At 43.0% G+C, this 26,164-nt stretch overlaps 1 pseudogene; it reads left to right on the forward strand.

Annotated features, from left to right (window-relative positions):
* Window positions 1-2,275: 2,275 nt before the first annotated feature.
* Window positions 2,276-26,164, forward strand: part of LOC140619027 (large ribosomal subunit protein uL11-like) — a 65,764-nt pseudogene continuing 41,875 nt past the window's right edge.

Below are 26,164 nucleotides of genomic sequence, written 5' to 3' on the forward strand. Positions count from 1 at the left end.
TGCTCCTAGTGCAGGAGATGGTGACCTCTGGCCCAGGGCCCCAGACACAGAGGCCGGTTGAGTCAGCACAGACTGGGACCAGGACCCTGTAAGGGGGAGAGACGAAGAGAGGATGATGCTGGGATCTGGAGACAAGAGAAGGATGAAGAATGGCACACATCCTCCCAGGCCCCCTTCACGGTCTCCACATCCATTCACCTGTGAAGTGAGCAAGGAGGGTGAAGAGCAGAGGGGAACAGGCCATGGTGGAGGTCTTCACTGATCCTGCCTTCTGTGGTCCCACAGCTGAGCAGAGCCTCCCCTCATCTCTCCCTTCCCCTCTTCATCCTCGGGGAGAGAGAGGGGCCCTTCCATGCAAATGAGACCCCAGTTTTCTGGTCCCTCAGTGGCCCTGGGTCAAGTCCCCCAGCCTGGGGATGTGAAGGGTGTGGGCAGGGGAGGGGAGGTGCTGTGTAGAAACCTGAGGTAGGGAGGTCCCAGCTGTGAGCCCTGAGCAGAGGGCACAGGCAGTGCCTGGTGGCAGGTCCCAGCTATAATCACCCTGACTCTTCAGAAGTGGACCCCATCAGCCCCTGTTGTCCAATCCCAGATGTACTATTGGGTGACTTGGTGATCAGAGTCCATCTAAAGCAAAGGGTGCCTCCTCACTGCTCTGTCCACTGCTTTAGGGCCAGGTCCAGAATCCCCTTATGTAACCTCCCATTTCCAGAGGACAAACTTTCTGCTTTACTTAGACTTCTCATGGGTAAATGTGTCCATAGCTTCTTGGGTGTTTTTCACTCAGAACTGAGGTGGTGTCTCTATGCAAACTATTCTTGGATCAGGATCAAGTCCAGAGCAGTGACGGGTCTCTATGGACATTTGGAACCTTCCGCGTGAAATGCTGTGTTCTCTCCTGTTATGTGACTCCTCCCTGAGTTCTAGAGGATTCCTTCCTCGGAGGTTTGTACATCAATGAGGAGATGGAATAATCTGTCCACATTTTGTGTAGAAGCCTTGGAATTCATTCCTAGTAGATAATATACTGAGAATCTTTGTCATCTGTCTCTACTTGCACTTGGTTGTCACCGTAGTTTCCCACACACAGTGGGCAGGGACTCCCTCCTAGGGACTGTCTTCCTAGCACATGGTCAGAAGACTGCAGGAGCCCAGACAGGTGAGGTTGCGAGTGTCGCTGACATCATAGCACAAGGGGCAAAGATGCTGGAAGTTCTTGTCAGACAGGAGTGACTGCTGAACTTGCTGTGACAGAGACCAAGGAAAAAGAGTGATGTGTGAGTCACCCCTCAGTCAACTGGGCATTTAAAAGGGATGTGGGCTCCTTCACACAATATGCCTCTCAGGGAGATTGATTTAAACTCAGTGGCAGGGATCCCTGGGTGGCGCAGCGGTTTGGCGCCTGCCTTTGGCCCAGGGCGCGATCCTGGAGACCCGGGATTGAGTCCCACATCGGGCTCCCGGTGCATGGAGCCTGCTTCTCCCTCTGCCTGTGTCTCTGCCTCTCTCTCTCTCTCTGTGACTATCATGAATAAATAAATAAAATCTTTAAAATAAATAAATAAATAAATAAATAAATAAATAAATAAATAAATAAATAAACTCAGTGGCAAAGTCACTGTGAGGCTGCAGGTGGAATCACTAAACACCTTTCCCAGATCTGTGCTTAGTGCAGAGAGAATATGGACGAAAAGTCTGGTTAAGGAATTGGATGCAACAACAACTGTAAAGGAAGGCCTTCTGTTCTTGCTTGAAAAGGAGTCTACAACATTTTTATAAAATCATCTTTCTGATTTTTGGTCATAAGTTTAATATTGTGTTTTTATTTCTACAAGCAGAGAAGTCCAAAGTGATGGCTAAGGAAACTGAAGGAGAGCCTATGACTACAAAGTTCAGAGCCGTATCAGCCATGGAGTCACCAAACACACACAGAGTTTCCAGGGCAGAGCAATCTGAGGTCAGACTTGACTCTGGGGTGGACACAGCTATAGTCCCTCTTCCTGGTACCCATTATGTTCAGGACAGATTTCTTGCTCATCCAGCCACCCGCAACAAAAAGAAGGGATTTCCAATATCAAGGCCAGCTGCACCCCAAAGTTTTTGTCAAAGGTCCCAGATGTTTGTGGTGGAGATGTGGAGATAAGGGAGATCATGTGGTCCTGAGTTGCGAAAGAAGTTTTCTCCACAGAGATCCAGCCTCTTTGGAGGTGTCAGGGGGGTGACTCAGGGTGTGACAGTCCAGCCCTGAGAGTACAGGGAGGGTGTGTTCCACGTCACCATGGCCTTTGAGAACCGTGAGAATAGTACTGACGCTGGGCTCCCAGAATCAATGTACTGATCAGCCTCAGGTGCTGACTGGAGCCCAGGGATGGTCAGGGGATGATTTGCCCATAGGGACAGAGATGCCTTTGGGATTCCTGAGAATCAGCCTTGTCCCAGGAGAGCAGGTGTTCAGGGCAAGTCCTGGCTGCCCCACTTACAGGACCCCAGTTATACAGGATGTTGCTGGTGTTTCCTGGTGACTTGGAATCTGCATTCTGGAGATGGTGACCTTGAGGATGGTGGGTGAGCACAGGCTTAGTCTGAATTCTGGAAGCACAGAGAAATCCAGAAACTGCAGAGTCAAGGATATTGTACCGAGAAAAGAGAGAAGAAGACACTTTCCTCCTTTTCTTCTTGTGACTTCTGATGGATGGTTCTCCCTGGAGCCGATCCTAGAAATAAAAGTCAGGTGCCTGAAAGATCATTTCCCTGAGGGGGATTTGTTTCTGGTGGTGAGGACTCACTTGAGAGGAGACCTTGCAACAATCAGAAGCCCAGGTTTTGTTGGGTGTCATAAATCTGTCCGTTTATCTCATCTGTCCTCTATCCTGGGAATGCAATAAGAAGGACTTAGAGCAAAATCATAGTAATGGAGACTTTGTTATTCGACTCAGTGGACCTTCTCGGGGTATAATTTTGTTGCCCAGGGTATGTGGAAATTACCTATGCAGTGAGGGAGGAGTGTGAGGAACAGGGTAGAGACAACCCAACTCTGGATCCTGAGCCCCACATCCAAACCTGGCCTACCAACCCATTTTCTGTGCTCCCCTAATACGTTTGGAGGGGAGGGTTCTCATGCAAACTTTCCTCTTTCCTAAGGTTTTTCAAGCTCTTCCTTTGACTTTAGCCAGGGCTCCAGCTGAGCAAAAGAGAGTATAGGATTCGGGGGTAAGGTTTCACCCAGGAGTGACACAGAAGCACCTGCAAAAGGCCCAGAGACAGACACTCTCAGGGGATGTACAAGGGAGCACCACTGCTCTCTGGTGGTTGCAGGGGACATGTGGACCTTGGGCCGAGCCAGTGTCCAGGGCTCCTGCCCCCCATTTCTCCATGCTCACTGATCTAGTCTCTTCAGATTGTCTTCTTTTACTGAGAAATATACATGGAAGTCTCCCCCATGTCTTCTTCTGCCCTGAAAATTATTGTATTTGAATTGTTGAGTCACATTCCATGTATGGACATACTAGAATTTTTTTAACCATTTACCATTTTCAGGGCATATTTGTTGTTTTCTAGGCTTGGCAATCATCAATAAACTAAGAATAAATATTTAGGGACATATTTTGGGTGAACAAAAGCAATTAATTTATAGAATTACTGAGGAGCATGGATTTTTATTGGCAATCATCAATAAAATAAGAATAAATATTTAGGCACATATTTTGGGTGAACACAAGTAACTGATTTATAGAATTACCAAGGAGCATGGATTTTTATTATATCTCCAAGATTTTGTTTAGCTCTGCAAGAAACTGCCCAGGCATCTTCCAAAGTGTTTGGGGCATTTGGCATCCCCCCCCAAGGAGTGAAGGAGAGTTCCTGCTGCCCTACAACCTGGGCACCATCTGATATTGATGTTGTATTGAATTTTCGTCATGCTGATGGGAGTCTGGTGCTCCCTCACTGCTTCAGTGTGTAATACTCCTGTGAAACATCATGTGAGAAATCTTTTTTTTTTTAATTTTTATTTATTTATGATAGTCACATAGAGAGAGAGAGAGAGAGGCGCAGAGACACAAGCAGAGGGAGAAGCAGGCTTCATGCACCGGGAGCCTGACGTGGGATTCGATCCCGGGTCTCCAGGATCGCGCCCTGGGCCAAAGGCAGGCGCCAAACCGCTGAGCCACCCAGGGATCCCTCATGTGAGAAATCTTTACACATGTGCAAGAGTTCTCTGTGTACAATTTTGTGAGGGGTCTCTTCACATCTGCTCACTGGGAAAACATGAGCAAGCACCCATGAATTCTGGAGCTTGCAAAGCTCCAATATGAAAGAAAGAGAGAAAATCAATATCACCAAGATTCCAGGACTCAGGGAATTCTACTAAATTCTTAGGAGGGCATCAGGGGATATGCAGGGCCTGAGCAGAGGGCCACATGGTTCTCCTGGGTCACACAACTGCCCTTCTTCACACTCCAGCCCAGCAACAGTGGGGCTCATATCGGTTCTGAAATCCATGTAACTATTTTTTCATTGGAAGATGAAAATCTTCAAAAGGAGGTATTTTCATTGTCCTTTTATATTTAAAAAAAGACTGGACTATCAATCATTCTCTTTCTTGCAAGATACAAAGTTTTCGTACCCTGATTCTGAGCCTGTGTTGCTCTCAGGCAAGGACAGGGGAGTGATGAAATAAGACATGGAGGATAGTCGTTAATACACGTCCCCAGGAAACAGAAGTTCTCTGTGTGATAATGGTAGTATGCTGCTCTACAGCAAGGATGACCAATCTCTCCTCAGGGGGCAGCCCAAGTTGGTCAAAGGTGTTTTTGTCAACACACCCGGATCTGGAAAATCAGGCTTGAACCCCTGGCTGGTCTCTCAATGCGGTTCTGGGTCACAATGTAGGATGTATGCCTGGGAGCTATGGTACCAATGCCAGGGTAACCCTTGTATTTCTAGTGTTCTTGTGCAAGAGAAGGTAGCCTTGGATCTGGGCTCAACAAGAGGTTCCCTAGGGGAGGGACACATGTACATATGGGAGAGTTCTTATTCTTGACGTCCACAGCCCCCACATCCTGGATTATGGAAAAGCTACAATGGGACTAAGGAAAGAGGGAGACAGAGTCAGTACTCTTGGGCTTAGGACACCCACTCAAAGGAGTCCCCATTAACCTGTTGGCAGCTATAGCAGAGTCTCATTCACGCACCCACATCACCCAACTTCACTAATGCACACTGAGCATTTTCCGAGTAATGGTGCAACATCCCCCAAATCTCATATCCCATAAAATGGTTCATGGTCCCAAATTCCCTCTTTGACTGAACCCTTCTCTTCCACTGCACAATGGAAGCCTCATGTGATGAGCAAATGATCCTGTCCAGCTCTGAGAACGGAATTTCCCAGGGCGTGTGTCCTCACACAGCATCTCAAATCCTAGTGCTCAGGCCTAAGACACAGTGAACCTTGGCCACTTCTGAGCACTGGAGCCTGGGAGGGAAGGGAAGGCTCTGCTCTGAGCCCTGGAGGTGCTGAATCCATGCTGGGGAGGACTGCACCCTCTGCTTAGATGGTCCAAGACCTCTGAGGGGGATAAAGTCAAAGAAAGGCTTTTTGTCCTCATTTCAGGAGAAAAACACTTACCAGCAGAGAATCCGGTTTTATGACATTTGGAAACCCAGGTAACATGAATGTTACAACATTGAAGTGTTTTGTTTTATTCTTGTTTATTTTTTTTTCTGAAGACATAGAGACACTGATGAGATAACTGAGAATAAACCCATGAACCAGGTGGCACTTGTAAGTACACAGTATATATCTACAACTTATTCTACAAGTTTAAATTTTCATGAAGAAGAATCTGAAGAGATGAAGGATTTTGTCCCATGTCCTGATCTGCCAGTGTCACTGTGAGAAACATTATTGTTTCTGATTAGACAGTGAAGGTCAGTCTAGTCCTCAGGCTGCAGTCCAGAGATGAGGGAGCCCTGCCCTGGCTGAGGCATCCTTGGATCAGGAGAAGCGGCTGGGGACCCCAGAGCCCTGGTGCTCATCTGAGTCTGAGTAGTAGTACAGGAGATACCGGGGAGGGCTCCGTGGCTTCCACTGGAACCAGTGTATGTAGTAGCTGCCAACACAGGGGCCACTGCTCTGGGTGCAGGTGAGTCTGACTGTTGTTCCAGGAGATGCAGAGAGGGAGGGCGCTGGGTCAACAAAGGCTGGGACAGGGACCTGCAAACACAGACACTGATGGGTAATGGAGCAAAGACCAGAGAAAACTTCCCAGTAGATGAGCCAGAGAGGCTGATGGAGCCTAGGAACTGGGACCTGGTATGTGAGGCCTGTCTGTACCTGTGCACTGAGAGAAGGACATCAGGAGACAGGAGTCTAGGATATAGTGACCATCCCCACACCATGTGGGCTTCCGCAGATGCCTCCTTTTACCCCCATTATTTTATACCAGAGGGGTTCCTTGCAAATGAAGTCCATCTAGTGATTTCCCAGCCCCTCCCTGAGCCCTGGTGCTGAAGCTCAGCTCACACCACATTGTGGAGGTTGGGAGTTGGCTTCCCCCATGGGGAGAACCCTGGAGGAAACATCTAATGAGACCACATGCAGTCCCTGCTCAGGGGACTCCTCCAGACCTGAGAGTTCACAGCTGTTGAGTCCCCATCAATGAGCAGAGGGCCCAGCACACAGACCCAGGCTTCATTGAGCGAAGGGTCCTCACTGAACAGTTATGTAGGGCCCACAGCCCCACACCTCCCTCTGTTGTTCACAGGCACACACCCCATCTGGGATCAAAGCCCTGGAAGCCCAGGGGGTTTCACCAGCTCACCAGGGCCATGTCCACACCCCCATGTCTGTTCTCTATATACCATGATTCGTACACACTGCACACCATTACTCTGGACTCATTCTCTGAAGTGATGCTTCCCTATCTAATGGACAACCATGTGCACAAATAGCCAATTAATGTGTCACCAGAGAAGTTACCACAAAAGGTGAAAGTCAAGCGTGTATCATGTCAAGCATCACTGATCAGAGGACAGTGGAACTGGTTTGAAGGGCTGGTAGGTGCACAGGACACATTCATAGATGAATATTTAACAAGTATTCCGAGAGATATTTATGGAAGTTAGTGTTTAAGAAGCATCTATTACTGTATTTTTAAAATTTTTAAAATTTTAATTGGTGTTCAATTTGTCAACATATAGCATAACACCCAGTGCTCATCCCGCCAAATGCCCCCTCAGTGCCTGCCACCCAGTCACCCACACCCCCCGCCCACCTCACTTCCACTACTCCTTGTTCATTTCCCCGAGTTAGGCGTCTCTCATGTTTTGTCACCCTCACTGATATTTTCACTCATTTTCTCTCATTTCCCTTTATTCCCTTTCACTATTATTTATATTCCCCAAATGAATGAGACCATATAATGTTTGTCCTTCTCCAATTGACTTATTTCACTCAGCATAACACCTTCCAGTTCCATCCACGTCAAAGCAAATGGTGGGTATCTGTCGTTTCTAATGGCTGAGGAATATTCCATTGTATACATAAACCACATCTTCTTTATCCATTCATCTTCCGATGGACACCAAGGCTCCTTCCACAGTTTGTCTATTGTGGACATTGCTGCTATAAACATCAGGGTACAGGTGTCCCCACGTTTCACTGCATCTGTATCTTTGGGGTAAATCTCCAGAAGTGCAATTGCTGGGTCGTAGGGCAGATCTATTTTTAACTCTTTGAGGAACCTCCACACAGTTTTCCAGAATGGCTGCAGCAGTTCCCATTACCACCAACAGTGCAGGAGGGTTTCCCTTTCTCCACATCCTCTCCAACATTTGTTTTTTCCTCTCTTGTTAATTTTCCCCATTCTCACTGGTGTGAGGTGGTATCTCATTGTGTTTTTTTAATAATAAATTTATTTTTTATTAGTGTTCAATTTACCAACATACATTATAACACTCAGTGCTCATCCCGTCAAGTGCCGCCCTCAGTGCCCGTCACCCAGTCACGCCCACCCCCCGCTCTCCTCCCCTTCCACCCACCCTAGTTCATTTCCCAGAGTCAGGAGTCTTTATGTTCTGTCTCCCTTTTTGATATTCCCTACCCAATTCTCCCTTCCCTTCTATTCTCTTTCACTATTATTTTTGATTTGCATTTCCCTAATGGCAAGTGATGTGGAGCATATCCTCATGTGATTGTTGGCCATGTCTATGCATTTCTGCTGTTCATACAGAGCTCCACGCTTTGTAAGGAGTGGCCATGATCTCTCTGGAACCTGCAGAGGAGTACTTCTTGCCTCTCCATAACTATAAGAAATTTGAGGACAAATTTAGGGGCTCCCTCTCTGCAGCTGCAGAACCACATTCTCTATCTCCACCCTACCACGGATCCCTCCTTGTCTCCATCTGACTGTCATGGTACAAGCACAGGAATCAATTGAATTAGGAGGCCACCCCACTCCCTTAATCACTGCATCTGTACTAATTACATCTGCAGTACCCCTTTTGCATATAAGGTCACATTTATAGTCCTGAGCTCTATAATTTCATCATATGTTCTTTAGCAGGATAGAATTTATTTTTTAAAAAATTTATTTATGATAGTCACAGAGAGAAAGAGAGAGAGGCAGAGACATACGCAGAGGGAGAAGCAGGCTCCATGCACCTGGAGCCCGACATGGGACTCGATCCTACAGCCTCCAGGATTGCACCCTGGGCCAAAGGCAGGGGTCAAACCGCTGCACCACCCAGGGATCCCCAGTAGGATAGAATTTAAATGAGGAAGTTAGGAAAGAAGAATCCTTCCCAAAAGGTTTATAACTATCACTATTTTATTTATTTGTTTATTTATTTATTTATTTATTTATTTATTTATTTATTTAACAGTTTTTATTTATTCATTCAAGAAAGACACACACACAGAGTCAGGGACACATGCAGAGGGAGAAATAGGCTCCATGCAGGGAGCCCAACATGGGACTCGATCCCAGTACTCCAGGATCAAGGCTTGGGCTGAAGGCAGGAGTTCAACCCCTGAAATAAGAAGGCCTACCTTTAAAAAAATATTATTACTATTTTTAAGTACGCAACATTTTCATTGCACTGAAATGCAACCTAATAAAGTAAACATCAAGAAAATACTAAATGAACACTTCATCGATTTTTCATTTTTATCTGTAAGGCTTTTAATGTTCCTTTTTTTCTAGAGGATATGGATTTAGCCTCAATCTATAGTCCTGATCCAACAGACATTTTGTAATACGAAATATCTGATTTTGGTTTTTGTGAACTAATGCCTCCTGAGTCACTCATATAATTTTCGATGTTAGGATTCACCCAGGGAAGGAAATCAATCCAGACCCTTCCCATGCCCATCTCCCCATGGCCAGTCTGCATTTATAGTGCTCTGGGCTCAGGTATTTGGCCATGAGATGTCAGTAATCACATGATATTTGTGTCCACCCTGGATGAAACAAAGTGTATGTGTCCCATCCTCATCTTGGTTTCTCACTGGGCCCAGCACCAGTATAGTGTAGCCCCCAGGGGTATTCATCCTTGTCCTCAGGCTGGGCACTAGGAGATGGTCAAGTCAGATTTGTTCCCAAGAAGGGAGCCTGAGAAATCAGTATTTATTGTTTTTATTATAAATAAATGCTCCAGACTTGGCCAATCTTTTCCTAGATCCAGTATGGATAGAGTCCTGTGCTGGAGTCATTCCTGAAAGTGACTGTCCCTCCTGGGGACACTGCTGTGAAGTCTCCTGAGGCACCACAATCTAAGAATTGGTCCCTGAAATGAAAATAGACACATGTTAGGAATGAAGAAGAAAGGCAGATGGATCCCTCCTAAGGATGCCTCTGAGATCCCCATGAACAGGGGAAGTGACTGAGGAGGGGGAGAAGAAGGAGAAGAGTCAAGATCATGGTGTGGAATTTCCACATATTCCCTGGCCTTAAAAATGGCTCTGGTCTCTGGGATGTCTCTTTTTTATTTAAGTTTTTCTTTACATTTTAATTATTAACACAATATGTAAAAGAAAAAAACAATATGTAATAGGAGTACAATATAGTAATTCAAGACTTAAATAAATGAGCCCATGCTCATCACAAGTGTACTCCTTAAGCCCCAACACCTTTGTAATCCATCCTTCTACCCACCTTACATTTAGTAAGCATTAGTTAGTTTCTAGAGTTAAGGGTTTGTTCTTGTTTTCCTCTCTTTTTCCCCTATGATGCAGGAAAATTTTCTTAAATTCATTTCTTTTTTTTATTTTTTATTTATTTATGATAGTCACAGAGAGAGAGAGAGAGGCAGAGACATAGGCAGAGGGAGAAGCAGGCTCCATGCACCGGGAGCCCGATGTGGGATTCGATCCCGGGTCTCCAGAATCGAGCCCTGGGCCAAAGGCAGGCACCAAACCGCTGCGCCACCCAGGGATCCCTTAAATTCATTTCTTAAATTCTTTTCTTAAGAATTTCATTTTTCATTTCTTAAATTCTCCATGAGTGAAATTATATGGTATTTGTCTTTCTCTGATTGACTTATTTCACTTAGCATTACACTCCCTAGTTCCATCCACATCTTTGCAAATGATAAAATGTGATTCTTTTTATGATTCAGTGATATTCCATCATATATATATATATATATATATATATATATATATATATATATATATATATATAACATCTTTAACCATTTATCAGTTGGGCTCACTCTGGAATTGCTCAAAATGCCACTATGAACTTCGGGGAGCATGTATCCCTTTGAGTTAGTATTTTTGTATTCTTTGGTTAAATACCAGGAGGGCAATTGCTGAATCACAGTCTATTTCTATTTTTAACGCTTTGAGTATCCTTCAAACTGTGTTCCAAAGGAGCTACACAAGTTTGCACATCCGTCAACAGTGCAAGACGTTTCCCCTTTCTCCACATCATTGCCCACACCTGCTGTTTCCTATGTTGTGTCTGTTAACTGTTATGACTGGTGTGAAGTCATATCTCAGTTTAACTTTGATTTGTATTTAGGATGTTTCTTTATCTCCTCCTCAGCTCCAGGAATGAAGGGTGCGCTTGGTGGTATATTGTGTAAATAGGAGACCACAAGGCCATCGGATTCTAGATCCTCAGCCCAGCGAGCACCTTCCATCCAAGGTGGATTTCTCGGGTGGGTAAGAGCTATGGGTTTCTCCCGTGGTCAGAGACAGCTGCTGTCATCTCTCCCTCTGGCAGTGAGCACCAGTGCAGGGCCCAGGCAGGTGAAACCATTTCAGTGGGTTTCAGGCCTGGCCAGTTCTGAGCAGGTGCACAGCGCTCCATGCTGACAGGCTCAACAGATCAGAAAAGGTGGTGGGAACTCTGCAGGAGGAATGGAGCCCATTTTTGGTTTCAACAAATAAGCAAGAAAACAAACAAGAAGTGTTTAAAAAAAAAAAAGAAGTGTTACCTACTCTGGAATCCATCTGGAGAGTTTCTTTCTGTCAATGACTTCTGTTATCTTTCTCAGTTCTAAAATTTCCATTTTTTTATGATTTCTCTTTAATTTCTGCATTTGTATTTTTTCCATTTGTTGAAGAGTGTTTGTAATTTTACACCACGTGGATTTTATGATAGTTGCTTAAAACTACCTGACCAATAGTTACAGCATGTGAGTGATCTCAGTGTTGCTGGCAATCGATTCTCCTTTCTCATTCAGGATTTTATCTTCCTGGTTCTTGACATGTCATATTTTTTAAAGGATCCTGGGTATGATGGCTATTATATAATGAGATGCTTGGTTCTCAGTTATTTTTCTTCAAACAAGTGATCCTCCCGCTGAGGTGCAGCAGCAAGGGGTAGGGTGTTCATGTCAGCTTCCAGGTGGCTCAAGTGAAAATGTTTTCCACTCTGCTGCTTACTCTCTGCTGGAGAAGATGGGGCAGTGATTGCTACTTCCCAGCTATTATCAGGTGGGGGTGTGGGACAAGCTCTTTGCTGGGCCCTGTCAACACCTGTTGGGATGCACAGGACTGAATGGAGCTGCTTTCCTTCAGGGAGTGGATCCTCTGCTCCCCACTGCATTCCTTGTCCTCAGTGACACCAGAGAATGGATGGTCAAATGCAGATCCAGCTCCCTTGCCTCCTGCATCATACTTTAGTGTTTTCAGGCCCAGGGAGAGCCCAGGCTCAGTTCCACAGTGTTCAGACCACCACCAGCAATGGGTTATGACAAAAAACCAGCTTTGCCATGTACCACTGCATTCATTCTCCCTGCTGAGTGATGGAGTTCATATGATCTCCCCTGTATCTGCCAAAATCATGGGTGAGAAAACCTGGAGTGCAAACTAGTCCACTAGGCCTGCCTTTCCCAGAATTGTTGATGCTTCCATGCGATGGAGGCTCAGCTATATCCTGAGTAGCTGACACCATGGCGGGTGGGTATTGGGATACTGCCTGCTTCTGCCAGGAGGATATGGACACCATGTTCTCTTCTGAGCAATAATGTGAACCCTGCATCAGGGCACAGTTTGGGGATTCATTAGTGTGTGCAAGTGGTAGGCAGGTTTCTTCAAATATTTACTCCACTCAGGCCGACATATCTCCATGTCCTCTGCCCAAAGGATTTGCTGCTTTTGGAGTTTTAGTGTTTCTGGTTTGATTTTCTGGATATCAGCCTTTGAATGTTTCTTGGTTGGAGGAACCTACAGAAACTTGTCTTACATGTGGGGGACCTAACACAAGAAAATGATCCAGGGTACGCACTGTTGAATTTTCCTGAATTTGTTTGAAGTCTTCCTTCTTCCTCTTTCTACTTTCAAAAGTCTTCCTATACTTGTTTCTTGTAGTGTGTCAGGACATTTCAGTTGTAAGAGAGAGGACCTGCATGAATGGGAGCACTTCGTACTGTCCAGTTCTGGGGATCCTCATGGTCCCCTTTCTGAATTCTTTTTTCTAGGGCTAGGATGGCGGGGATCCTGCTGACCTGCTGGAAGGGAGGAGATTTATCTTGACTCTAAAGCTTTGTAAATAAAATACAAAGAACCTGATTGTTATTTTCACATTACTCTTTACAGTGTAAAGAAAAGCAAATACATTCCATAACCAAGAACTCAATGTGAAAAGTTTTACAGGCTGGCTGGAAACCAGTAGAGCACAAATGTCTGTCTTTCTGTTCTTTTTTTTTTAATTTTTTTTAAAGATTTTATTTATTTATTTATGAGAGAGACAGAGAGAGAGAGAGAGGCAGAGACACAGGCAGAGCGAGAAGCAGGCTCCATGCAGGGAGCCCGACGTGGGACTTGATCCCGGGTCTCCAGGATCACACCCCGGGCTGCAGGCGGCGCTAAACCGCTGCGCCACCGGGGCTGCCCTGTCTTTCTGTTCTTAAATGCAGAGGAGTGGAGAGAAGAAATTTTTATTCCTGTTTTCTTTTATTTGTTTGTGTGTAGAAATTTTATTCTGTAATAAGTTTTTATTTACAGAAATAAATACAAATACAGGATGGAGATCTCTATGTTTCACCCAGCTTTTTCTGATGGTAATATTTTGTGTGTGTTATAATATGTTTATAAAAAAAAGCATTGAGCAGTGGTCTGATAATCCTGAAAACATTGCTGACTGAATCTGGATTTCAAAATTTGTTTGTTGGTAGCCATCCTTATAACAGATAAACTAAAATTTACCCCGAAGACTGTAGCGAGAGATGAAGAGGGACACTATCTCAGACTTAAAGGATCTATCCAACAAGAGGACTTAACAATCCTCAATATATATGCCCCGAATGTGGGAGCTGCCAAATATTTAAACAATTAATAAACAAAGTGAACAAATACTTAGATGATAATACATTTATACTTGGAGACTTCAATCAGCTCTTTCTACCCTTGATAGATCTTCTAAGCACAACATTTCCAAAGAAATGAGAGCTTTAAATGATACACTAGACCAGATGGATTTCACAGATATCTACAGAACTTTACATCCAAACTCAACTGAATATACATTCTTCTCAAGTGCACATGGAACTTTCTCTAGAATAGACCACATACTGGGTCACAAATCGGGTCTGAACCGATACCAAAACATTGGGATTGTCCCCTGCATATTCTCAGACCATAATGCCTTGAAATTAGAACTAACTCACAACAAGAAGTTTGGAAGGATCTCAAACACGTGGAGGTGAAGGACCATCCTGCTAAAAGATGAAAGGGTCAACCAGGAAATTAAGGAAGAATTAAAAAGATTCATGGAAACCAATGAGAATGAAGATACAACCGTTCAAAATATTTGGGATGCAGCAAAAGCAGTCCTAACGGGGAAATACATTGCAATACGAGCATCCATTCAAAAACTGGAAAGAACTGAAATTCAAAAGCTAACCTAACACATAAAGGAGCTAGAGAAAAAACAGCAGATGGACCCTACACCCAGCAGAAGAAGAGAGTTAATTAAAATTCAAGCAGAACTCAACGAAATCGAGACCAGAAGAACTGTGGAACAGATCAACAGAACCAGGAGTTGGTTCTTTGAAAGAATTAATAAGATAGATAAACCATTAGCCAACCTTATTAAAAAGAAGAGAGATGAGACTCAAATTAATAAAATCATGAATGACAAAGGAGAGATCTCTACCAACACCAAGGAAATACAAAAGATTTTAAAAACATATTATGAACAGCTATACGCCCATAAATTAGGCAATCTAGAAGAAATGGACACATTCCTGGAAAGCCACAAACTACCGAAACTCGAACAGGAAGAAATAGAAAACTTGAACAGGCCAATAACCAAGGAACAATTTGAAGCAGTCATCAAAAACCTCCCAAGGCACAAGAGTCCAGGGCCAGATGGCTACCTAGGAGAATTCTATCAAACGTTTAAAGAAGAAATCATACCTATTCTATTAAAGCTGTTTGGAAAGATAGAAAGAGATGGAGTACTTCCAAATTCATTCTATAAGGCCAGCATCACCTTACTTCCAAAACCAAAGACCACACCAAAAGGGAGAATTACAGATCAATATCCCTGATGAACATGGATGCAAAAATTCTCAACAAGATACTAGCCAGTAGGATCCAACAGTACATTAATTATTCACCATGACCAAGTACGATTTATCCCCGGGACACAAGGCTGGTTCAACACTGGAAAAAAAATCAATGTGATTCATCATATCAGCAAGAGAAAAACCAGAAACATATGATCCTCTCATTAGATGCAGAGAAAGCATTTGACAAAATACAGCATCCATTCCTGATCAAAACTCTTCAGAGTGTAAGGATAGAGGTAACTTTCTTCGACATGTTAAAAGCCATCTATGAAAAGCTCACAGCAAATATCATTCTCAATGGGGAAGCACTGGGAGCCTTTCCCCTAAGATCAGGAACAAGACAGGGATGTCCACTCTCACCACTGCTATTCAACACAGTATTGGAAGTCCTAGCCTCAGCTATCAGACAACAAAAAGACATTAAAGGCATTCAAATTGGCAAAGAAGAAGTCAAACTCTCCCTCTTCGCTGATGACATGATACTCTACATAGAAAACCCAAAAGCCTCCACCCCAAGATTGCTGGAACTCATACAGCAATTTGGTAGCGTGGCAGAATACAAAATCAATGCTCAGAAATCAATGGTATTTCTATACACTAACAATGAGACTGAAGAAAGAGAAATTAAGGAGTCAATCCCATTTACAATTGCACCCAAAAGCATAAGATACTTAGGAATAAACCTAACCAAAGAGGTAAAGGATCTATAACCTAAAAATTATAGAACACTTCTGAAAGAAATTGAGAAAGACACAAAGAGATGGAAAAATATTCCATGCTCATGGATTGGCAGAATTATTATTGTGAAGGTGTCAATGTTACCCAGGGCAATTTACACGTTTAATGCAATCCCTATCAAAATACCATGGACTTTCTTCAGAGAGTTAGAACAAACTTTTTTAAGATTTGTGTGGAAGCAGAAAAGACCCCGAATAGCCAGGGGAATTTAAAAAAGAAAACCATATCTGGGGGCATCACAATGCCAGATTTCAGGTTGTACTACAAAGCAGTGGTCATCAAGACAGTGTGGTACTGGCACAAAAATAGACACATAGATCAATGGAACAGACGGGAGAACTCAGATTTGGACCCTGAACTTTATGGTCAACTAATATTTGATAAAGGAGGAAAGACTAGCCATTGGAAGAAAGACAGTCTCTTCAATAAATGGTGCTGGGAAAATTGGACATCCACATGCAGAAGAATGAAACTAGACCACTCTCTCACACCATTCACAAAGATAAACTCAAAATGGATGAAAGATCTAAATGTGAGACAAGATTCCATCAAAATCCTAGATAAGTACACAGGCAACACCCTTTTTGAACTTGGCCACAGCAACTTCTTGCAAGATACATCCATGAAGGCAAGAGAAACAAATGCAAAATGAACTATGGGGACTTCATCAAGATAAGAAGCTGCTGCACAGCAAAAGAAACAGTCAACAAAACTAAAAGACAACCTACAGAATGGGAGAAGATATTTGCAAATGACCTTCTTTGCCCATTTGAATGTCTTTTATTTTTTTTGTTGCCTGATTTCTGAGGCTAGGACTTCTTGTACTATGTTGAGTAGCAGTGGTGAGAGTGGACATCCCTGTCGTGTTCCCGATCTTAGGGGAAAGGCTCCCAGAGCTTCCCCATTGAGAATGATATTTGCTGTGTGCTTTTCATAGTTGGTTTTTAAGACACCAAGAATGTTCCCTCTATCCCTACAATCTGAAGAGTTTTGATCAGGAATGGAGGCTGTATCTTTTCAAATGCTTTCTCTGCATCTATTGACAGGATTATTTGGTTTTGTTTTTCTCTTGTTGATGTGATGTATCACGTTGATTGTTTTACAAGTGTTGAACTAACACTGCATCTGGAGGATAAATCCCACTTATTCATGGTGAATAAACTTAATGTACTGCTGGATATATTTTTTTCTTTTTTTAATTTAATTTTAAAAATTTTTTATTGGAGTTCAATTTGCCAACATATGACACCCAGTGCTCATCCCGTCATGCGCCCCCCTCAGTGCCCATCATCCAGCCACCCCCCACTTCCCTTTCCACTATGTACTGCTGGATCCAATTGGCTAGCATCTTGTTGAGAATTCTTGCATTTGTGCTCATCAGGGATATTGGTCTATAATTCTCTTTTTTGGTTGGGACTTTGTCTGGTTTTGGAATTAACGTGATATTGTCTCATAAAACAAGTTTGAAAGTATCTTGTCCCTTTCTATCCTTCGAAACAGCTTTAGCAGAAAAGGCATTATTTCTTCTTTAACAGTTGATAGAATTCCCCTGGGAAGCCATCTGGCCCTGGACTTTTGTGTCTTGGGAGGTTTTTGATGACTGCTTCAATTTCCTCCTTGATTATTGGCCTGTTCAGGTTTTCTATTTCTTCCTGTTCCAGTTTTGGTAGTTTGTGGTTTTCCATAAATATGTCCATTTCTTCTAGATGTCCTTATTTATTGGTGTATAGCTGCTCATAATAAGATTTTAAAATCATTTCTATTTCCTTGGGGTTGGGGTGATCTCTCATTCCTCATTCATGATTTTATTAATTTGAGTCTTTTGTCTCTTCTTTTTTTTAAGATTGGCTAATTGTTTATCTATCTTATTAATTCTTTAAAAGAATCAACTTCTGGTTTTGTTGATTTCTTCTAAAGTTCTTCTGGTCTCTATTTCATTGAGTTCTGCTCTCTTCTTCTGCTTGGTGTAGGTTTAATTTACTCTTCTAAAAAAAAATTTACTCTTCTTCTCCAGTTCCTTCAGGTGTGAGGTTGTCTTGTGTATTTGTTTTTTATTTTTTTTCAAAATTTTTGAGGGATGTTTGTATTCTGATGTATTTCCTTCTTAGGACTACTTTTGTTGTATCCCAAAGATTTTGAATGGTTGTATGTTCATTTTCATTAGTTTTTCTCCTGAAGTTGACTGTATCTTATGCCTTTTTGAGGAATAGCTTCTAATTAGATTGAGTATTTTTTCTAATGAAATTGGTATATTTAAACATTTTTGGACGATTTTCTTCTTCATAATAAAATGTACTTCTTATTTATTATTATCTCAAATTATTCATTGTTTATTTTTGTCCACATTTCATTACTTATTTTCATATTTGAGTATCATACATTTTTATTTAAAAGTTTTCAAGAGGCTTATCTTATTCTGTCACTGAAAAACCCGACTGTGAAGTACCATTTTGATAAATACGGGTCACGATTGTTGGGACACCAGGGGGCTCTGGGCAGCTGATAAGAAAGAAGGACTGATGCTAAACTTCTTCACATGTGAGAAGGGCCTTAGCCTACTCCAATGGGACTCGGACCAATGACTCCACCCATTTGAGGCTCTTCTGTGCTGTGACTATAACCCTCTGGTTATAGAAACTGGATGGTGGGCTTTCCCTCAACTCATATGGAAACCAACATCATCTCTTCCTTCTTCCTGTGACAAAGCCATTACCAGTCCAGAATGATGTACAGAAGAGTCATGGGGAATAAGACCCCATATGTCATGAATGACTCCATTCCCAAGAGCAAAAGGAAAGAAGGAGCAAGACTGTCCCCAGGTGTCATGGTGGTGCCCAAGATGCTGTGCTGTCATATTTCCTTCATTATTTAATGCCTAATTGCGACCTAAAATGCACATGAGAACACCACCTGCTACCCAAGTGTAGCTCAGAGAGCAGATCTTGCCCTCACAGGAGTGGTGCCCACCACCACCCCACCACCCCACCATGTGGGATTCCAGAACTACCACCTGTTTCTACTCTGCACGTATGAGCACCAAGTGTACAAAATCAGCATGATTAAGGTCCCTGTACAAGTGACCAAATATCAGAGAGGGCAACTGAGGAGAGGACCCTTGTGATGGGAAGAACTGGGGGCCTCCTGAGAGGAGTGAGGAGGAGCTCCCTCAATTGGAAGACTATGGTGATTTGCAGATGACAAGTTGTTAAGTTCACAGGGGTTTCTCTGACCTGACAGTAGGTTGAGTTGTGAAAGGATCAATCTTCTCCCAGGTTCTCTGTATCTATCCAGCTTCCTTATGCCCTTAGCCATTCACTCCAGCACATTCTGCAGGTTCCTCAGACAGCTCTCCTATGAAGGGGTGGGGGCCCTATGCCCAGGAACCTGCAATAATCCAGGCATAGGAGGTCCATTCCCTTTGCCATCAACGGTCTTCCCTCACCCTGCATTTTTTGCTTAGCCTCCTTTCCTCTCCTGGGCATCTTCAAACTTTTCAGCTCCTGTCCCTCTGTTATTGACTTGATTCCTCAACCACTAATCACCTCCATTTTCAGAAGACAGGGTGGAAATCTTCCCTTCATCTGGGATTCCAAGAAGAACGCCTCTCTCACTCTTTAAGAGGCCCATATAAATCCTTCCCCTGCACCACGTTTTTCTATGACAGAATTTCATAATTCTGTCTCCAATTTCTCCTTCTTTTTTTAATAATATAATTTTTTATAGGTGTTCAATTTACCAACATAGAGAATAACACCCAGTGCTCATCCTGTCAAGTGTCCCCCTCAGTGCCCATCACCCACTCACTCCCACCCCCCTCCCTCCTCCCCTTCCACCACCCCTAGATCATTTCCCAGAGTTAGGAGTCTCTATGTTCTGTCTCCCTTTCTGATATTTCCCACACATTTCTTCTCACTTCCCTTATATTCCCTTTCACTATTATTTATATTCCCCAAATGAATGAGAACATACACTGTTTGTCCTTCTCCGATTGACTTACTTCACACAGCATAATACCCTCCAGTTCCATCCACGTTGAAGCAAATGGTGGGTATTTGTCGTTTCTAATGGCTGAGTAATATTCTATTGTATACATAAACCACATCTTCTTTATCCATTCATCTTTTGATGGACACCGAGGCTCCTTCCACAGTTTGGCTACTGTGGACATTGCTACTAGAAACATCAGAGTGCGGGTGTCCCAGCATTTCATTGCATCTGTATCTTTGCCCATTTCATGATTGGAAATTGTGCATGCAATTGATGATTTCACCCAGCTTTTCCAAATGGTAACCATTTGTGTCCAGAACTGGGGATCTTCATGGTGCCTGTTCTGAATGCTTTCTTCCAGGGCTAGGGCTACTCCTTATTTGTTTGTTTTCTGGCTTATTTGTTGAAACCAAAAATGGGCTCCATTATTTCTGCACAGTTCCCACTATCTTGAACGATCTCCTGAGGCTGTCAGCAGGGGACGCTGTGCACCTGCTCAGAGCTGGCCAGGCCTGAAACCCACTGAAATGGTGCCACCTGCCTAGGCCCTGCACCGGTGCTCACTGCCAGAGGGAGAGATGACAGCAGCTGTCTCATCCCAGGGGACAAACCCATAGCTCTCACCCATCCCAGAACTCCTCCCTGGATGGAAGCTCCAAGCTGGGCTGAGGATCCAGAATCAGACGGCATTGTGGTCTCCTATTTGCACAATATACCACCAAGCATGCTCTTCATCCCTGGAGCCGAGGAGGAGATAAAAGAAACATCCCAAATACAAATCAAAACTAAACGGAGATATGACCCCACACCAGTCATAACAGCTAACAAACACAACAGGAAATAGCAGGTGTGGGCAAAGATGCAGAGAAAGGGGAACCCTCTTGCACTGTTGATGGGTGTGAAAACTTGTGTAGCTCCATTGGAAAATGGTTTGGAGGCCACTCAAAACGTTAAAAATAGAAATACTCTGATTCAGCCATTACCCTCCTAGGTATTTACCCAAAGAATACAAAAATACTAATTTAAAGTTATACATGCACCGTGAGGTTCATAGTAGCATTTCCAACAATACCCAAATTATAGTGTGAGCCCAACTGATAAATGAAAAGGAAGAGAGAGAGAGAGAGAGAGAGAGAGAGAACAGAAGGATGATGGAATATTATATATATTACTCAGCCATAAAAAAGAATGAAATATTATCATTTACAAAGACGTGGTGGAGCTAAAGAGTATAATTCTAAGTGAAATAAGTCAATCAGAGAAAGACAAATATATAATTTCACTCATGTGGAATTTAAGAAATGAAATAAAATATCATAGGGGAAAAAGTGAGGAAAACAAGAAACAAACCTTTAAATCTTTAGAACTGACTAATGCTTACCAAATGGAAGGTAGATTTGCTTCGACCTGGATGGAACTGGAGGGTATTATGCTGAGTACAATAAGTCAATCGGAGAAGGACAAAAATTATATAGTCTCTCTGCATTTGGGGAATATAAAAAATAGTGAAAGGGAATAAAAGGGAAAGGAGAAAAATGAGTGGGAAATATCAGAAAGGGAGACAGAACATGAAAGACTCCTATCTCTGGGAAATGAACTAGGGGTGATGGAAGGAGAGGTGGCCCGGGGGAGGGTGACAGGCACTGAAGTGGGCACTTGACAGGATGAGCACTGGGTGTTATTCTGTATGTTGACAAATTGAACATCAATAAAAAATAAATTTATTAAAAAAACTAATGGAAGGTGGGTGGACTTTATTCACTTGGGTTACAAAGGTGGTGGGGCTTCATGAGTGCACTTGTGATGAGCACTGGCTCATTTATTTAAGTATTGAATGACTAAGTTGTACTTCTATTACACATTGTGTTAGATATTTGGAATATATGAAAAACTTAAACAGAAAAGAGACATCCCAGAGACCAGGGCCAGTTTTAAGGCCAGGGAATCTGTGGAAATTCCATACCATGATCTTGACTCCTTTCTTTCTCCTCCCCCTCCTCAGCCACTTCCCCAATTCATGGAGATTTGAGAGGCATCCTTAGGAGGGATCCCTCTGCCTTTCCTCTTCATTCCTAAAAAGGGTCTATTTTCATTTCAGGGACCAATTCTCAGGTCATGGTGACTCAGGAGCCTTCATGGCCATGTCCCCAGGAGGGACAGTCACTTTCAACAATGCCACCAGCACAGGACACTATCCATACTGGATCCAGGAAAAGATTGGCCAAGTCTAGGCCATTTATTTATAATAAAAACAACAAATACTGATTTCTCAGATTCTCGGGAGCAAATCTGACTTGACCATCTCCTAGTGCCCAGCCTGAGGCCAAGACTGAATATCCCTGGGGCTACACAATAGTGGTGCTGGGTCCAGTGAGAGACCCAGATGAGGAAGGGACACATACACTTTGTTTCATCCAGTATGGCTACAAATATCATGTGATTACTGACATCTCATGGCCAAACACCTGAACCCAGAGCAGTATAAATGCAGACTGGCCATGGGGAGATGGGCATGGGAAGGGTCTGGACTGATTTCCATCCCTGTGTGAGTCCTAACATTGAATAAATGTATGAGTGACTCAGGAGGCCTTAGTCACTAAAAGACAAATTCAGGTATTTTGTATTACAAAATGTGTGTAGGATCAGAACTATAGATTGAGGCTAAAAACATTTCCTCTAGAAAAAAAAAGGAACATTAAAATTCTTCCTTTACAGATAAAAAATTAAAAATAGAAAATTCCAGGATCCCTGGGTGGCGCAGCGGTTTAGTGCCTGCCTTTGGCCCAGGGCGAGATCCTGGAGACCCAGGATCGAATCCCACGTCGGGCTTCCGGTGCATGGAGCCTGCTTCTCCCTCTGCCTATGTCTCTGCCTCTCTCTCTCTCTCTCTGTGTGACTATCATAAATAAATAAAAATTTTTAAAAAATGGAAAATTCCTCATTTTGTATTTTCTTAATGTTCACTTTATTGGGTTGTATTTCAGTGCAATGCAACTGCATTACATATTTAAAAATACTAATAATAATCTTAAAAAAAAAAAAAGGACGCGTGCTTCACTCAGCAGTTGAACTCCTGAGTTTGGCCCTGGGTTTGATCCTGGATTCCTGGGATGGAGTCTCATGTCAGGCTCTCTTCATGGAGCTTGTTTTTCCCAGAGCCTGTGCCCATGCCTCTCTCTGTGTGTCTCCCTTGAATGAATAAATATAAACTTGTAAATCAATCAATCAATCAATAATAAATAAAACATAGTGATTATTATAAGCCTTTTTGGAAATGATTCATCTTTCCTAATATCCTCATTTAAATTGTATCCTACCAAAGAATATATGTTGAAATTGTAGACCTCAGGCCTTAAGAATATGACCTATTATGGAAAAGGGTGCTGCAGATGTAATTCATACAGATGTGGTGATGAAGGGGGTGGGGTGACCTCCTAATTCGTTGGATTTCTGTACTTGTAACATGACAGTCAGATGGAGACAAGGAGGGATCCTTGGGAGGGTGGAGACAAAGATTGTGGTTCTGCAGCTGCAGACAGGGAACCCCAAAAATTGTCCTCAAATTTCTTACAGTTATGGAGAGGCATGAAGGACTACTCTGTAGGTACCAAAGAGATCATGGCCCCTCCCTACAGACTGTGGAGTTGTGTATGAACAGCACAAATGCCTTTTTTATTGTTTTAAGCCACTTATTTTGTGGTGCTTTATTATGGCAGCCCTAGAAATATAATATAATCTAAAAACCAATTTATAGATCTAGGAAGTGTCACTAATAATGGATTACAACTAAACAATGAAGTTATTTCTCAATATAAAATTGGAAGATATTAAGTTTGACTTTATCCACTGAAATTGTCTGCTGAAATAGGAAATCTCATACTGTGATGATGAGAGTATGAATTGGTAAATCAATTTTGGAACATAAATTTTAAGTACTTTTTAAAAAATATTAAATATATATATGACCTGCATCACCGTTACAAATTTTTGAAATCAACTCTAATGAAAATTATCTAGCTAATACACTCCAAGATAAAGTATACAGGTACATCTAGTTAAAACATGTTAAAATAACAAATAATTGAAACCAACTTGAATATTTCATTGTGAAAAAGTCGTGAAATTATGGTAAATTAACCTATGAATAAATGATGAACTATGAATCAAAATGAGAGCATCCTAAGCTTGTCAAGAATCTTAATGCTTGTCAAAACTCAGTGATTAGGGGATCCCTAGGTGGCACAGCGAGTTAGCGCCTGCCTTCAGCCCAGGACTTGATCCTTGGTGTCCTGGGATCCAGTCCCACATAGGGCCCCCTGCTGGAGCCTCTTCTCCCTCTGCCTGTGTCTCTGCCTCTCTGTTTCTTTTTCATGAATAAATAAATGAAATCTTTAAAAACTATTTTAAAAAATTCAGTGATTATGTTTTATGAGGAGCAATGGAACTACATAAAAAACAACATTGTGTTATGTAATATATATGTGTTGTGTAGGTGTGTGTACGGATGTGAGTGTGTGTATATAAAATACTAGAGCAAATCTAAGACAGTATTATCAGTTATCCCTTCAGGAAGTAAGTGGCAGCCAAACTGAGGGTACATTGGTATCATATCAATTCTTGTAAAAGATTTTATTAATTTATTTGAGAAAATGAGTGAGTGAGAGAGGAGGAGCAGGGAGAGGATCAGAGAGAGAGGGAGAAGCAGACTCCCTACTGAGCAACGAGCCCAATGCAGGGCTCTATCCTGGATTTCTGGGATCATGATCTGATCTGAAGGCAGAAACTTAACCTACTGAGCCAACAAGGCTCTGCATATCAATTTTATAGACCATTTAGAGCAATGTTATTTAATATCAACCTTTGTACTGAGCAAAATTACACAAGTAGACAAAAAACATCTTAAACGTATCAACAAGTCCTTACAAAATAATTGTTGTAAGGGTCATATCCAAGAATAAATAAGAAGCCACAGAAGTAACCAAGAGCAAAGGACATGTCATCCCTGAATGCATGACTCTCATTGCAAGAATAGGGATAAAAGCCAAGACATGCACATGAGGGCTGGTTAACCTAACAGGAGATCCTGCCAACAACAACAAAAACCAAGTAAATCAGCTTATAAGGGTACCTCAAGTAGAAATATTACCCAGGTTGAACCAATGAGCTGCTCTACAGACTTTAAATATTGAGCTCGGGATCCCTGGGTGGCGCAGTGGTTTGGCACCTGCCTTTGGCCCAGGGCGCGATCCTGGGGACCCGGGAACGAATCCCATGTCGGGCTCCTAGTGTATGGAGCCTGCTTCTCCCTCTGCCTGTGTCTCTGCCTCTCTCTCTCTCTCTCTCTCTCTCTCTCTCTGTGACTATCATAAATAAATAAAAAATTTAAAAAAATAAATCTTGAGCTCACTTCAAGTGCATTAAATCCCAATAATGATGCCAGGGACAAGGCCTATGCAAACTCCAGTGTCAGGAAATCTTGAAACATACTGAGACATAATTATTCCAGTTAGCTGTATAAATGAGGACATTGATGCCCTGGAAAAATGAATGGCTCAACCCCACAGAGCTGACCTGCTCATTGTACTGTCCTGGGTGGTGACATAACAGGTCCAACTGCAAAGCTCAGAGGCCCTTCCAGGAGGACTGGGAAGGTTGATACAGGCTGGGGGACAAGGTGTCTGAGGCCAGAAGGGGGCGCGAGTGGGCTGCTCCTGGGAGTCAGGGTCTGGGACAGGAAGACTAGGGAAATCGATCACTGGCCCCTGCACCCTAGAGCAAGCAGGGTCCTCCCTGTGGGTTACTTTCCTGCACCTAAGGCCTTGAAGCCACAAAAGCTGTCAGCTCTGAATCACACAGGCCTCATAATTCGTCCTCTACTACGTCATGGAGTAACCTGTCCAAACATTATTTTCATGGAATGATAGATGGACAGGACAATCATACAATACAATCATCAGCAGAACACAAAGGGGAATGGAGTTAAAAATGCTCCATAAGCATCACTTGTTCACACAATGTCATGCTCATTTCTGATAAAGAGACATCCCTGTTCAGCTCCCCGGGGACTACTGCAACAGGGTCCATGATTAACTGAGAGGAGACCATTACCCCTACCTCTGTCACAGGGGCTCTGAGATTCCCAGTGTCCTCACTGCTGGAAGAGGCACCGCTAAGACCCTCCAAGACAGAAGAGGGAATGTCACTGGGGAGGGAAGAAAATGTTCCAGGGATGGGTTAGATTTGAGGTGAAGTAGATATGAGGTCAGGGGGTGAGAACACGTCCATCTCCTCATTCAGCTCTCAAGCTTTCCATAGTAGAAGCTTGGGACAGAGGTCACTAGAGACAGTATGCTGGTCATTTGCTGAAGGATGTCCTCCTGATACCCTGTGTCTAAGGTCACCGTGCAGTCACTTATGT

The sequence above is a fragment of the Canis lupus genome, chromosome 27, assembly GCF_048164855.1.
Source record: "Canis lupus baileyi chromosome 27, mCanLup2.hap1, whole genome shotgun sequence".
In the NCBI taxonomy this organism is placed as follows: Eukaryota; Metazoa; Chordata; class Mammalia; order Carnivora; family Canidae; genus Canis; species Canis lupus.